A 16,555-nucleotide genomic window follows, 5' to 3' on the forward strand; every position below is an offset into this window, starting at 1 on the left:
ATACTTCAGTTTCTTTAAAATTGGTGTTGGAATTACTGTTTCTCTATCTCCTCCAGAGTTTACAACTGCAACATTTTGTTAAAGAAATAGTCTAGTCAAAATTAAACTTTCATGATTCAGATAGAACATTCCATTTTAAGCAAATTTCAAATTTACTCCTATTATCAATTATTCTTTGTTCTCTTGGTATGTTTATTTGAATGTAAGCCTAGAAGCTGGCCCATTTTTGTTTCAGGACCTGGGTAGCGCTTGTTGATTGTCAATTAATCAATCTATCTCTAGCTCTCTTAGCACACATGCTGTTTATAATGCTGGTGTAAGGTACTATCTATGCTCTTCCTGCCCATGCACAGTAAAAGTTCTCCATGAAAAAGTAATACGTTTTGCTAATACATTTCAATTACAATTGGAAAGCTAATTTAATGTGGTTTAAACCATAGCAAAAAACATAGGTGCTATAAGAAATTGGAACAACCATGAATGTACAAATGCCACTAAAAGGTATAAAATACACTTCTCGGGGGGCGAAGCCAGCGCTCAACAATGGTGGCTGCACTTTAGGTGAGCTCTCGCTTCTGAGCCATGTGAAAGAATTTTAAAAAAGCCCAATACCTACATCCAGCTCTTATAACTGCCACGGACTGCCTGCTAGTTGTGATCACAACCTCATCGCAAGTGAAGAACGGACCCGGCGGCGCGGATCGACAACATCACTGAAGGCAGTGAATAGGCCACATACCAAAGCTCCAAAGGTACAGAGTGCGGGAATGCAGAGTTAAAGAGTCGGGGCTCCGACAAACAGGCCGGAACGTTCTCAGCTACACCACCAGGCTAGATCTTTGATACCGGAACTCCTTGTACTTTGATCCAGCTGAGTTTTGTCACGCTTCAGGAGATCAGAGGTGGGTTCGCACTTCAGGCGAGTTGGGCACTAAATCTGGTTTACAGGCCAGCAACGTTTCACTGCTTACCTTAGAGCTGGAGGGGTAATAACCTAAGCAATAGGAATAGCACTTTGCCCATAAATATAGTAATACAAAGATGGGCGCAGGCATTATAACATAGGAGGCTGTTAATATTTGGCACATAAGAGAAGGTTTCAGGGGGAAGTAGAGACACAAAATGTCACCAAAAAAGGGAAAACAAAGGATCTACAGGGGAAAACTGCCCCTACAAAAACACCATCGGTCAATAACTTTTTTAAATCTCTTGATCAATCCAATCCCCCTAACAAACAGCAGGCAGCAATAAACCTGCAAGACACAGCAATCTCCTCAGAGTCAGAAGATGACAGCGCCTCAGAGGCAATTACCATCCCAAAAGCCTTATTTAATTCCCTGCCATCAAAAAAAGATTTCTCATCATTAGTTTCCCAAGTGAAACAATGCATAAGGGATGAATTAATGGAAATGAAAAAGATCTCAATGATCTGGGGCACAGGATAGAAAAAATAGAGACTGACCAAGATGCTCATGCAACAACTATTTCAGAAGTGCATACACGAATGCTGAAACAAGATGATTACATTCAAGATCTTGAAAACCGAATTGATGATATTGAAAACCGCTGCAGGAGGCAAAATATTAGATTTAGAGGGATCCCTGAAAGCATTGAGGCAGCGGATCTTGAAAGATACCTGCAGGGCTTATTCACTTTTCTCAGGGAATATGATTCGGTAGACACAGTGGAGATTGACAGGGTACACAGAGCCCTACGCCCTAAACCACTCGATACCCAGCCACCAAGAGATGTCATAGCAAAAATTACAAAATATACAGTTAAAGAAGAAATCATGAGACAGGCTAGGGTGAAACAACTGATTAAATATGACAACTCTGACCTACAACTGTTCCCAGACCTTTCAGTGAGAACATTACAAAAAAGAAAGGAGTTAGCCCCTCTCACTAACATGCTCAGAAAACAGAACATAGTATATGGGTGGGGATTCCCATTTCATTTACTAATCAGCTGGAAAGGAACCAGGATACCCTGTAGGTCATTGGAAGAGATCCCAGAAATCTGCAAGACCTTAAATTTGCCAACACCTCAGCCTCTTGATAATCCTCCACAGAAGGATCACCTATCACCACAGCGGCCCATAGAACCTGTACCACAGAGACCAGAATGGCAGAGATCTCAACCAAAAAAACCTTGCAGACAAGCCCCGAACTCAAACACCACTCCGGGAGTGGGGACATGAATAGACACGCAATATATCCTTTTTACTAGTGGTGTAATTTTACATAGAGGCTAGATTTTGTGTGCACTTTATGTCTTATATTTCACATGTTGCTATGTGTACTTCCCTTTTCTTTTAGGACAAGGTAAGGGCGAATCAAGATGTGGATCTGTCTTTGTATTCTGAACTATGCCCAATAAGGCAATATTACAGCTCCCCTCCTGTGAAATTATAGGGGGCCTGTATCTATTTCTAGTAAAAAAAAAACAATATTTCTATTGTTTTATTATAAGCTTTTACATGGCAAGGAGGAACCGTTTCCTCAGTTACTTAATGTTCTTACCATTTATTGTTCATACCATTATATTTCTTGGTAGTTTTACTATGCTTAGTTTTGAATGTATGTTTTATTGTATAGGTTGCAATTTCAGGTCTCATCTAAATAAATAGGTCTTACAGACACAGTTCTACCTAAATCCAAATGCATGATACACAACGGAAAAAAATAACTATAATTTCACAAAATGCGAAGGGCCTTAATTGTCCGGCTAAGAGGAGGGTGGCACTGAGGACATACAAAATAGAGGGGGAAATATAGTAATGCTGCAAGAGACCCATTTTAAGCTAGGAAAACTCCCTAAATATTTTTCTTCGCATTATACCCAACATTTTCACTGCCCCAACACACTCAAGAAGACTAATGGTGTTAGTATACTCATCAGCAAATCCCTCCCATTCACATTATTGCAGTCTGACAAAGATAAAGAGGGTAGATATCTGTGTCTGGTGGGCCTTCTTTTCGGTAAACCAATCACGTTGGTAAATTTATATGTGCCCAATAAAAATCAAGTCTCCTTTATGCAAAAAATCACCACTAAACTAATCTCTTTGGTAAAGGGACCCCTCATAATGGCAGGGGACCTTAACATTACACTTAATCCTCATGTAGATTGTTCCACTTCTGTCTCTAGGGTTCCTCAAACAACTCTTGCTTCTATTTGGCAAAACCTCACGTTACTAACACTACATGATTCATGGAGATGCTTACATCTGCAAAAAAAAAGACCACTTTTTTCTCACATCCCCAAAAAACATACTCCAGGTTAGACTATATACTGCTGGACCATCTGGCACTCACTTGGGTAGCAGGTGCAGACATAAAACACACCACCTGGTCAGATCACTCCATGTCTACTTGTGACCTTTATTGGCCATCCACCCCCCTTAAAGCTTTTCATTGGAGGCTAGACAAATCTATCCTACTTGACCCTGATTTCAAAGACAGAATATTATAACTCCTTGACACTTTCTTCACAATAAATGATAATAAGGAAGTAGACCTGGGTACTATATGGGAAGCTCATAACAGCTATATCAGGGGGGAATTTATCAAATTAAAAGCACAAAAAAATAAAAGGGACAGACAAGAATATAATTCTATAGCCCAATGAGACTATCTTCGCAAAACACAACCGACTAATGAGTTTATTTTAAAACAACTTGAATATAGATCCAAACTAAACAAACTCCTACACATGAGGGCACAAAAACAACATCTTCACTCTCAACAAAGATTCTACAGTGAAGGAAACAAAGCAGGAAAGCTACTAGCGAAGGCTTTGAAAAAACAAAATGCTAAAACATATGTACATTCCCTCACTAATGACACTGGGAAACATATTGAGGACACGACTGGTATAGCGGATCTATTTAAACAATTCTATCATCACTTATACAACCTTTTTCCTGATAGTGACCAGGCAACCCATGAGAGGGCATGTAGGGATTTTTTGCAGGATGTCCCGGTGCCTCAGATACCGGGGGATCTGGTGGAATCCCTTATTCTCCAAATTTCGGAATTAGAAGTTAGAGAAGCAATTAATAACTTGAAAATAAACAAGGCCCCAGGTCCTGATGGTTTCTCGGGTCTATATTATAAAGCTTTCTCTGACCTTCTTACCCCATATCTTTCACGCCTGTTCAATCAAATCCCAGATCAGCTCCATTTCCCAGATTCAATGCTACAGGCACATATTTCAGTGCTGCCCAAGCCAGGGAAAACTCCAGATGTCCCTGCAAACTTCAGGCCGATATCTCTGCTGAATGTCGACCTGAAGCTATATGCTAAGATTCTGGCGACCAGGATGAATCATATTCTTCCTATAATTATAAACCAAGATCAGGTGGGCTTTGTACCACAGAGAGAGGCAAGGGACAATACCATTAAAGTACTCAACCTATTAGAACACATACAGACTAATAACATCCCAGCTATTTATTTATCTACGGACGCCGAAAAGGCTTTTGACCATTTAGACTGGGCATTCCTACAATCCACCTTATCCCATTTTGGCTTCACTGACAAATTTATAAGACAAATTACTGCCCTATACCAATCCCTGACAGCCCAGATTAAAGTGAATGGATGCGTTTTCGGAGCAGTTTGAAATACGAAATGGTTCCCGCAAAGGGTGCCCTTTATCTCCCCTACTGTTGATACTTTCCTTAGAACCACTGGCCATTAACATACGACTAAATCCCAGAATCAGCGGGTTATCTGTGAATAAGAGAACTTATAAATTGGCAATCTTTGCAGACGATATCCTAATGACCCTTACAAATCCAACTACTTCTCTCTCTGCGGTATTGGGGGAACTAAATAGATTTGGTCAGGTATCTAATTTTTTAATAAACCTTAAAAAGTCAGAACTACTCACTCTGAATGTATCCCATAAAACAATAAACAACATTTTAAAAATTTGTCCATTCAGACTGCAAAAAGAGTCCTTAAAATACCTGGGTCTTCATCTTTCCCCAGACCCTATCACACTACGAAAACTAAATTATGGCAAACTAATAGGGGAATTTAGACAATTCACCTCAGAATGGCTACCTAAGCACTTGTCCTGGCTGGGGAGATTACAAGCGGTAAAAATGACACTCTTGCCAAAGGCACTATACTTGATGCAAACATTGCCTTTAAAAGGTGCAATACATGACATCCATACCTTACAAGCCATTATCAATGACTACATATGGAGATGTAGACCACCCCGGATAAATAAACAAACTTTATATAAACCAACCATGGAAGGGGGACTGGGGGTTCCGGACCTGATAACTTATAAACAAGCAATCTCCCTACAAAAAGTGGTCGAATGGACCACCTCTAGTGCAGACACATGTAAGAAATGGATACAACTTAAAATGACATGACAAATACAAATAATTTGGGAATATTATGCTGGAACCCCCAGAAGTAGCCCATAAATCTACCATTTCACTATCCTCAGCCATAAACATGACATGGTCAGACTGGACATTTTTGAGTAAAAACTATCCCACACTTTCATCCAAGTATTCTCCCATGTGTACCCTGCTTAATCTTCAAGAATTCCCAGCAGGTAGGGAATTCCAGAGAGCAATCAATTCTGAGTTTTCTAGGGCCCTCCCCATCTATCTTTTGACACTTAATGGAAACCTTTTCCCAAGGCCCAAATAGAACACCTAGGAGATGGTTTTCTAAATCCATGGATAAGATACCATCAAATGTATAATTTTATACTTAGACACAAGCATATGTCATATATATTACCCCTCTATTAGTACATTTGAGGTAATATCTATCCCTTTAAGAATCATGTAGTAGAAAATGGCAACACCTATTTAAGGAGGGACTCAAGCACTCTTCAATTGCTTGTTAATTGCAAATGTATGGTGAGACTTACTGAAACGAGTTTTACCTTACTCCTGAGAAAAACCTCATTTTCTTTCAACTCAACTAAATCAGCAGGAACCTAAAGGGAGGCTCTAATAATTCTTCCCCTGTCAAGCCACTTCCAAGAAAAGTCCTTCTACTTACTCGCTCTCATAATCATTCTAAGTGCCGGATCAGACAGGTCTTTCTATCACTCACACAGCCCGCTGACGTCATCCGCCTAACAGCGTGTGGAACCGGAAGTCAGGAATCGCTCCACGCAAACACACAGCTCTCAGCAAGCATCGCTGAACTAACGCCTCACCCGGGACTGAGTGCCCCAGCTTCAATACTCCAGGCTGTTCACTCCATCGGATTGTTCGCTCCACGCAAGTAATCTGTATATAACCTGATAAGATGAATGTTTTGATACCAGAGCTATATATATTCTAAGGACTGTGAGCCTGTTTGTACTGTTGATACACTTTAACATCTGTACTTATACGGTTTATTTAAACCTTCTGATGCAACTCTGCTCTCATCTGTTGTGTAACTTGGAGACTTCCATTATTCCATTTTGATTCATCTAATTCCATAATTTATACACTGCTTTCTTTGAACTCTCTCCACTCTAATCTGCAAAGTGAAAGCTACATGATTAACCTCTACTTAACCACAACACTGAAGGATTGCTTACAATATTAACTCTTACTAACTTTCTTTAGTGAGACTCATTTTGTCCAAGTGTATACAACCTGAATACTTGTGACAATTTAACTCACTCCAATCTTTATTATCTTAATGTGTTATTCCTAAGAAGTATCAGTTTACATTACTCATTGAAAACTGCATAAGTAGGAATAACTATATATATATATATATATATATATATATATATATATATATATATATATATATATATATATATATATATATATATATATATATATATATAATATTCCTAAGAGGTGATTAGGGATATTGCAGCATAATAACAATTTGACACGTGAGCTTACTACATTTGAAAAAATTTGTACTAGTGACATAATCCCCAAGAGACTTATATCTGTCCTACATAAATTGCTCTTAAACTGTAAAAATGCCATACTACCTAGTTATGTAGTAGGTTTGTGTCAGGTATTCCACCTTAAACTGACTTGTGTGAAAAATTTCCAATATCACCTTTATTCATTAGACCAACCTACCTACTCTATATCACCTGTCTTCTAACCTTAGACAAGTGCTTAGTTATTGAGTGTTATAGGAGTAACATAGTTGCTCCCTCTGCTTTATCCTAAGCTATTTTGGATTACAAATTACTGTTCTAATCTCCTTTATCTACTGAGATATTTCAAGCAACCTAAACAATAAGAAACTTTCCAATCATTAAACTGCCTGCAGCACAGGATCTTTACAAACTGGGAGACTGATTCCCACGTCATGCTGACTCCCACAAGCTGCAGCAATCATCTCCTCTCAAAGGAAACAGTTGTGCTACAATACCAAACCTCTGCACTTTTGTTGTCACAGTCACTGTAACTAAGTCTGCCTCTGACTAATTACATTAAAGGCTCTAAGGAATAACAACCTGTAATTGAGTTCCAGTTTCCATACAGCCGCTCTGTCTCTTACCTGATTGCATTGCTTCACTGTTGCCTGTCAGCTGCAGATCAGAAACTCTCCTCTCACTGAAAATAACTACAAGCAAAGTGTCCTGAGGTTGTAGTAAGCATGAACATGTTCTAATTTGTATATATGTATATATCTGAAGTTTCTCATCACTGCAATTCGTTACTCACCTGGTATATGATAACAAGAGACACTGTTCAGTTAATCAGGACTGCCTACTTAATTATATATATAGCTCTTCCTCATAGAGAGAGAAATTCTTCTGATTTATTTCTGAGATCATAACCAGGTTCATACCTGAATATACCTCAACTGTATCTTACCAAAAATTCACTGTGAGCTAGCTGGTTGTCTTCCTGATAAGATAAATCTCAGCTCCATTGAGACATTTTATAACAGTTTCGCACTTCGCAGTTGCAGATCCAAACAACTGTCTTTCATCAGTTGGGATAGGGAATTGAACTCCCAAACATCCAGTAAAACCTGGAAGACAAGATTTAAATCATTGGCAAAGTCGGCCCACTCGTGCAAAACACTAGAAATGAACATCAAGATCATGATGCGTTGGTATTTAACACCTACAAGAATTCAATATATGTTTAGTAAAGCAAATGACAAATGCTGGAGGAGTTGTGGGCAGAGAGGGACTTTCTCACATATTGGTGGCAATGCAGTAAGTTAGAGCCCTTCTCGGGAATGATAGGGAAAAACATCAACTTAATTCTAGGCATACAATTGGCTCTCACTACAGATATAATGAAAAACCTCAGATTCCCTGTAAGATAAGGAAGCATTTTTTTAAATTTTACTTAATTCAGCGAAACAGTTGATTCCAAGAAATTGGAAATTGCCTAATGTCCCCTCTGAACAAGAGTAGAGAACACTGGTGGATCATTCCCTGTTGATGGAATGTTTTTATTATCTTAGGACAGGGAAACGTTTTTGTGGGAGTCCTACACACAGATGGTGTCCAGTATGTGAGATAACTCATGTGTTATGGTGTTGATCGTCCCAAAAAGTGTGTGATTTTTGTTCCCAGATATGAAAATTGAGTTCTGTGACCTGCATTCTGAAATACTGCAACCTGTATATGTATTGTTTATTTCATATGAATGTTCTTATTTGTTTAGTTGTTAAGAAAATCTTGAAAGAGACATTTTGATAACTGATATAATGGCAATGTCCAACGAAGACATGGACAATATTTGAGATAACACAATCTGAAGATTAACAAGTCATTGTCTAAATATATATCTTGCCCATAGATTGTAGCCGACTGGGCAGGAACTGTAATATGTTGTTTCTATGTATATTGAATATATGCTGTTCATGTCTTATACCTAAAGATTGCCTCAATAAAAAAATTTAAATATAAAAAAAAAAAAAAAATACACTTCTCATGTTTTTATTTGATTGGTATAATCCTTAAGGCCACAACTTGGAAACCTGTCCGCCCCCTTAATGGCAAATAGGCAGATGACATACAGTAGTTTGTACCATTGCATGAGTTATTCCTTTTGCAGTTGTGTCCCTTGCTCTCGCACAACCAATCATACAGAACTGCTGCTTCTTATATTGCGGAAAGCAGACTTGGTTCTCAAAAGCAGTACCTGCTGCTTTGTACATTGAATCCTTTTTATTTGTTCATTGCTTCCTACTTACACAGTATAGAAGAAATGCGATAAAAACTGAATAATAATGTGTATTTGGCAAGAAAAAACTAAGCTCTTTATCTTTTTAACGTTTTTGTAATTAAAATGTTCTTAAGTACTAATGTTCCAGTGAAATAGCTTTAAAGCAATAACAACTTGTAACAGACATTTTTTTCTCTCACATAGCAGAACTGAATATAATTAATCCCCTTATAGAGTGTGCTATAGCTATTCAGACATTTTAAGGCCAATCTGGTATTAAGACAATGGAAGTGAAATTGGCACAAAATGTTTTATTTTTAGTAAAGCAATGCCCTGTCTCTGCATAAAACCTTCACAATGTCATGTTTGTTGTATCATATTTGTTTAATGCTAGTGAGATGTAAATTATAGCTGTTTATTTTGCTATTTATTGATGGTGTGTGTGTGAAATGAATCAAATTTCTGCAAATTGAGCAACATCATCTATAAGATTAAATGTATTTATTGTACTAAAGGAATGGTGTATTTCAATTTGTATTAGAGCTTTTTTTTCATAAATTAGATTTTCTCATGCCCCTATCCTTCTGCAGACCTTCAAGGTAGGTCTTTACCAGCTATTGATCATGAACATAGAAGTATCAATGACTTATGTTGTGCTAGTTTAAATGTAAATAGCTATTACATTTTTATATATATATATATATATTTATTGACCATTTCAGTATACAATTTCATTAAGTTGAAAACAATAACAGGCATTATTCTGTAGATATTTTACAAACAATTCCTTCAACATCATTATTAACAGAACCTCAATATACATCTGCGCATACAAGAGACATATAATATTAGTATTGATATAATTGAATTCAACATAGTAGACGTTGGTAAAGTAAGTTATACCTGACCTTACACATATAATCGGGCATATTAAATACTCTAACTTATAATTGACATTCATGTATTTACTATCTAAACAGCGAGTATTATTTTAAACAATACTAGTACTTTCAAAAATAAGTGAACGGAAATTCATTTGCATACCTAATGGTAGTTTTCTTGGTGTATATAAATAAAATAAAAGAAGGAAGAAAAAAAAAAAAAGGGGGGGAAACTTCTCCCTCCCTTCCGAACACACTTTACTAATCAGAGTATTCACCATTTGCAATGGCCGTTTCCATATAAATAGTAACCCTAAATGGTGAAATTATTTGCTTTTGTATTTCTTTAGGGAAACTAATAATTATACTTTTCCATTTATAAAAAAATTGCTTAATTTGAGATTCTGAATTTATTGATGTGTCTATTTGTTCTAATATTAATTGATTTTTGAGTTTTTGTATAAATTCGTTCAGGCTTGGAACTCTCTTAGCTTTCCAATATTTCAAGATCAACAGTCTTCCCGTAATAATTAGCATATTTAATTGACGAATGTTTTTATATGGTGACTCCTCCTGCCCTATTAAGAAAAAGACGTGCTTATCCTTAAAGTGTATATTACTTTGATTAATTTTGCAAGCCCAACTTGTTATTTTATACCAATTTTTTTTAATTTTAGTGCAACTCCAGAAACAATGCTCTAAATCTGCGTTTATAGTATTACATTTATCGCAACGTGCTATGGTTTTATCCCATCTGGCCTTCACCTGGGGTGTAATATATGTTCTATTTATAATTTTTGAATGTGATTCCCTCCAGGAGTTGGTGATTGTTGTTCTATCTACCAGATTAAAACTTGCCTGAATTCTTTCTGCTGTGACCTGTCATATATCTGCTAATCTTTGTACATTACTCTGACCATAGGTGGTAATTATTATTTTGTAAATAGTTGAAATGCTATACCTCCCAGCCTTAAAAAGAGTTATAGCAGGATCTAATTTATCCCATGTCTCTTTCTCTATATTGTTCTGCAAAATTTCCTGTAGATAATGCCTTATCTGCAAATATGCATAGAACTCTCTATTTGTTATCTCAAATTCCTGCTTAATTTGGGCAAAGGATTTACACACCCTTGACTCCTCATCTATCAATTGTATAACCTTATTGAGTCCTTTCAGCGCCCATTTTTTTAAAATCTTAGAATCTAATCCTGGAATGAAGTTAGGATTTCCTTGAATAGGGAGATATTTGGAATATGACACAGTCATGTCTAACTGCCTAAGTATTTTTTGCCATGCCCTAATTACCATCTGTATAGCAGGGAAACATCTAATCTTATATGGACATTTATCAATAGGGGTATGAAGGAGGGCGCCAAGCGAATATGGGTATATCAGAATTTCTTCCATAGGTAAAACTGCATAGTAATCAGTTCCTGTTAGCCAATCTAATGCAATCTTCCCAATACAAATTAGGTTATAAATCTTGGGCGCCATGTACTAAGCATCAAAGTGACCGTTCGTCTGTATTTCCGCATCAAAATTCGCTCATGATTTGCATCTCATAGTTACCAATCTGCGATCAAATAGAAAAACCACTATTTTTCATCAGCTATCGTAATTTTACGCAACTGATCGGTCATAAGCCTTTTTCCACTTACTACATGTTCGATCGCACGTACATTCGCTTTAATCGGAAATTATGAATGTTACAAGTAATCCGCCCGCTCCAATTTTCACTGTAACTTCACGTGATTTGCTTTGCGACCATTTAGGTAGCGAATACAATAGAAAACTATAGGGGGTATCAACCTGACACCTGGTTGAAGTACTTAAGTGAAAGGACTAGACTACAATTGTTTCATAATTGGTTTTTGGATCACTGAATTAAGATGGAGACACTTTTACACATGTTTCTTTTCCGATTGATTCAATTACGAGGAAGAAGGGCTATACAAGCACCGGTTGAAAACAATAATGGATTGCAAAGAAGGAGAGTTAGAAGAATCAGAGTCCCTAGAGTTTTCCTTCAACGTATGGGTTTGGAAGGCATTTCTGATCTGGAGATTATCCAGAGATTCCGTTTGGACAGAGAAGCTATTATGGAACTTTATAATGAAATAGCAGAATACCTTGAGCCTATGACAGCGCGTTCACAAGCCATACCCGGACTATTAAAACTGTTGGCAGCCTTACACTTTTTTGCCACCGGTTCATTCCAAGCTGTGTCTAGCGTTATAATTGGCATCAGCCAGTCTGCTTTTTCGAGGCACTTAACCAAAGTAATTGATGCATTGATGGTCATCTTTCCAAGGTACGTGTGCCTTCCATTGTCTCCTGAAGATTGGCTATCTGTGAAGTCGAACTTTTATAGAATGTCCCGAATGCCCAATGTCCTTGGAGCCATCGATTGCACCCATGTTGCAGTCAAATCATCATGAGAACGTGAGGAAGTTTTCAGGAACCGAAAACAGTACCATTCTCTCAATGTTCAGATGGTGTGTGACCATAACATGAAAATAATCAGTGTCCATTCTAACTTCCCTGGATCCTGTCATGATTCTTATATCTTGCGTCCGTCTGGGTTATATCGGAAGTTTGAGGAGGGAGAGATGCCTGAAGGATGGCTGTTAGGTAATTATTATTTTTTTGTTATGTAAAATAGAGTATTATTTTAATTGTCAATTTCGTTAATGTTATTGAGTTTGATGATATATGTAACTCAATAACATAGTTAATTGTCTTTAAAATTATCATCTTTATCATATTATAAATGTTAATCATTATTTATTTATTTTTTTCATAGGGAATGCTGGTTATTTCAGTAGAGAACGGTTATTCACACCATATAACAATCCTTGAAGAAGATGTGAGGTTAAATTCAATGAGGCACACATATTCACCCAAAGAATCATCGAGTGAGCTTTTGGATTGTTAAAAATGCGCTTTCGTTGTCTTGACCATTCAGGTGGTGTGATGCAGTATGCTCCAGAAAAGGTTGCAAAATTATTCTTGTATGCTGCATTCTTCATAACATTGCAATAAGAAGAGGATTTGAAATTGAGGATGCAGAAGAAATCTCATTTGAGAACTTCCCTGAGGTCATCTGTAATGATGCACCAACAAGACAGGCCATTAACGCCAAAAATTATGTTGCTGAAAACTATTTTAAAGATTGATTTCATCAATAGATTTTATTCACAGGACTTCTATTTTTATGTTGATTAAATAAAAATCTAAATTGTGAATTTCTGAATAAAAATTTTGTTTTTTCATAATATACTTTGTGTGATTGACCATTTTGTTTTATTTGTTTTAATTTTTATAATTTTATGAATTGTAAAAAAAGGTCACATTAAAGAATGATTATTAATAAAACTTTACTTTTTATTTAAAACCAACATATTGCACAGTAACTATATAAACAAAACAATCATAACGATCTATAATTACATGACTCTCCTACATTACAAAATAACCTAAACTACACTATTGATAACTTACACTAACAAAAATATACAGAAAACTACAATTACATTTAACATGACTTATTATTCACATAATACTTTTACATCCGAAAATTAAAAAAAATAGATACTGCCAATAAATAGTACAACTTTACAATTATTGTATCCAAATAATTCTAACAATTTAGCAAATATAGAATAATGTTGCATAGAAACACTGAATAACACAATATTTAGAACATTTTGAGATTTGACACACCCATCTAGAAAGTTGCTATGCGACCAGGGAGGATTAAGAGAATTGCACCTTTCACATCTGGGGAAATGATAATTCTAGTCTATGTTATGAACAGATATTTTCCAAAACGCTTAGGGGGTGTCCGAGGGGTCATGCAAGATGGAAGGGACAAAACTATATATGAAATGATACGCAGAATGTATTGTGTATCAAAAATTAAAAGGACCAGGCGTCAATGTTTGAGACGCTACAGTGATGTTAAACGTCGAGAACCACTATATTATCAATCCATTAGGAGCCTTTTAAGGACATGTAAGTTTATAAAATTGTTGTTATATTAATATTTGTTTGTGATCTATTGGTAATCTAATACTTAAAAAAAAATAAAACGTAGTTGTTTTTAAAATTTACATCCCTGCATTTAAAAAAAATATATAATTTAAAATCATAATAAAATTATTATTGTTTTAAATTATAAATTCTATGATAAGTTCATCATCAATATGAGACATGAAAGAATAATTAGGTTTCAGTGTACCATATTGATCACTTTCATGTCCATATTGGTTCTTACTGGTATCTATTAACATTATGATTGATGGTTTTCTAATTTTTAATTGGAAATTATTGTTATGTACAAAATTCTTAAAAATCTCTTAAAATTTTAAAAACTCAAAACTCTAAACTTGAATTTACAAAATGTAAAAAAATGATAAACTTTTAAAAACATATGTACAAATAACAATAATTTTCAAAATTCTAAAAAATCTAAACGCTATAAACATTCTAAAAATGCAAAAGTCAAAACTTTATTTTATAAAATGTTAAAAAATTTAGAAACTTTAACAAACGTATTTACAAATAACAATAATAATATCTTATAGATCAACAAAACAAAATAATAATAATAGAAACATTTTTTTTTTAATCTTGTTTTGTATATCTGTATTCACTATTTCAGATAAGAAGAAAGAAAATATTTGTGGTGCTCCTCCTCCACATTATGTAAGGCCTATTCTAAATTTGACACCTAGAAGTGAGGCTAGATACCCACCCTTGCCACTGTCTTTGCTTGACAGACAATTGTCCCCACAGAAAGGAGGTGTCAGGCGCCTAACTGTCGTACATACACCTCAAGGTACAAAAGGAACCATGGTTTAAATATCTATAGTTATAGAACTGATAAATTTAATCATGAATAGTTTTTTTTCGTTATTAACAGAAACCAATAAAAGAGTGTTGAAAATGAAGAAAAAAAAGGTTCAGAAGAATATTACAATTGTCTTCTACAGAAGGTATTTTTCTTATATTTTGTACCATTACATTTTTCACCTTCAAATTTTTGTAATTGTGTTCTTAAATAATCTTTCATAGATAGTGACAATGAAGGAAATAATGCTCCTGAAAGGATGTCATTAACTTCACCCTCAATTCAACTAGGTAATTGTTTATTATTTTTAAATTTACTATATTATTAAATATTATAGTCAAATCAATAAAAAAAATATATACATCGAATTATAAATATATTTTTCAGATGCAAGTAGTGAGAAAAACCAATCAATATTTCTGATATTGATAATGACTTGGACATATCTATGGTTTCTAAATCTACACAGACAAGTCCAGCTATGGAAAATACCCCCTCTAATATAAATGGTAATAAATTATTGATAACTGCTTATTAACAAACGATTTAATTTTTAAAAAAAAAATTGTTTTCTTATCTAGATGCCGGGGTACAAGTTCTATCACAAGTGCAATCCTCTGTTTGTGAAGAAATTAAACAAATAATGGATGCTATCAAGAATTTAAATACACAGGTTCAAAATCTCTACAGAAGTTATGTTGTGGAAAACAGATAAGCAATGATTGCATTTTAATTTAATTTGCTTTTTTTTTTGTTTTTTTCATTTGCGCTTTGATGACATTAAAATTGTCATTTTTTATATGTTAAAATGGTGAATTTCAAAACCAAAAATGACTGTAGTGGCCGGGAGGACCCTCATATCTTTTTTTATAATGCCTTTTTGTTTCATATTTGTTAAAAATCAGGATTTAATAAATTTTACATTTGGTTCAATTAGATTTGTCTTTGTGTCCAATTAATTTTAAACCTTTAAATGATTACAAGTTAATTTAGAAAAGAATAAGAAAATAAAATCAAATAAGAAGAAACTTTAATAAACCTATGTACAAATAACAATAAAAATATATTCTGGATCAACAAAAAACAATAATAATAACTTAAAAAATTCAAAAAAAATGCACTAATGCAACCTTTGTCTTTTCGGATCTGGCGACTCTTGGCTCTGATGTCTATCTCTAATAAAATCTAACAAAGTTTGCATAGTAGTTTGAGCCATCTGCATGTTATTTTCGGCTATTGCCAAGGCCCTGGTTATATGTTGGTTCCTTTTCCTGTCCATTTCTCTTTGCCAGTGAAAGATTTCACGGTCCAGTTCCAACCGTTGCTGGTTGTAATTGTCAAACCTTTCTAAATGTCCAGACAAAATATCCTGAACCTGTCTACTTTCTGCTCTATATCCTCTGGCAAGATTTAACATTTCATTTAGAGCAGCATCTTCCAAAGGTGCCTGCTCTTGGACAATAGGTTCAGCTTGTGGTTGTTCCAAAGGTTCAATTGCCTGTTCTTGAACTACATGATCAGGTGGTGAATTTGGATTTTCATCATCATTAGAGGGCTTTATTACAGGCTCATGAATATCCAAATCCTTATATTCACATGAGGTGATGTGGAAGGACGTGGTTGCTGTGATGAAGAGGTAGATTGGGTATGGACAGATGCAGAGGTCGATGCTCAAACAGAACC

Source organism: Bombina bombina, chromosome 5, assembly GCF_027579735.1.
Source record: "Bombina bombina isolate aBomBom1 chromosome 5, aBomBom1.pri, whole genome shotgun sequence".
NCBI lineage: Eukaryota > Metazoa > Chordata > Amphibia > Anura > Bombinatoridae > Bombina > Bombina bombina.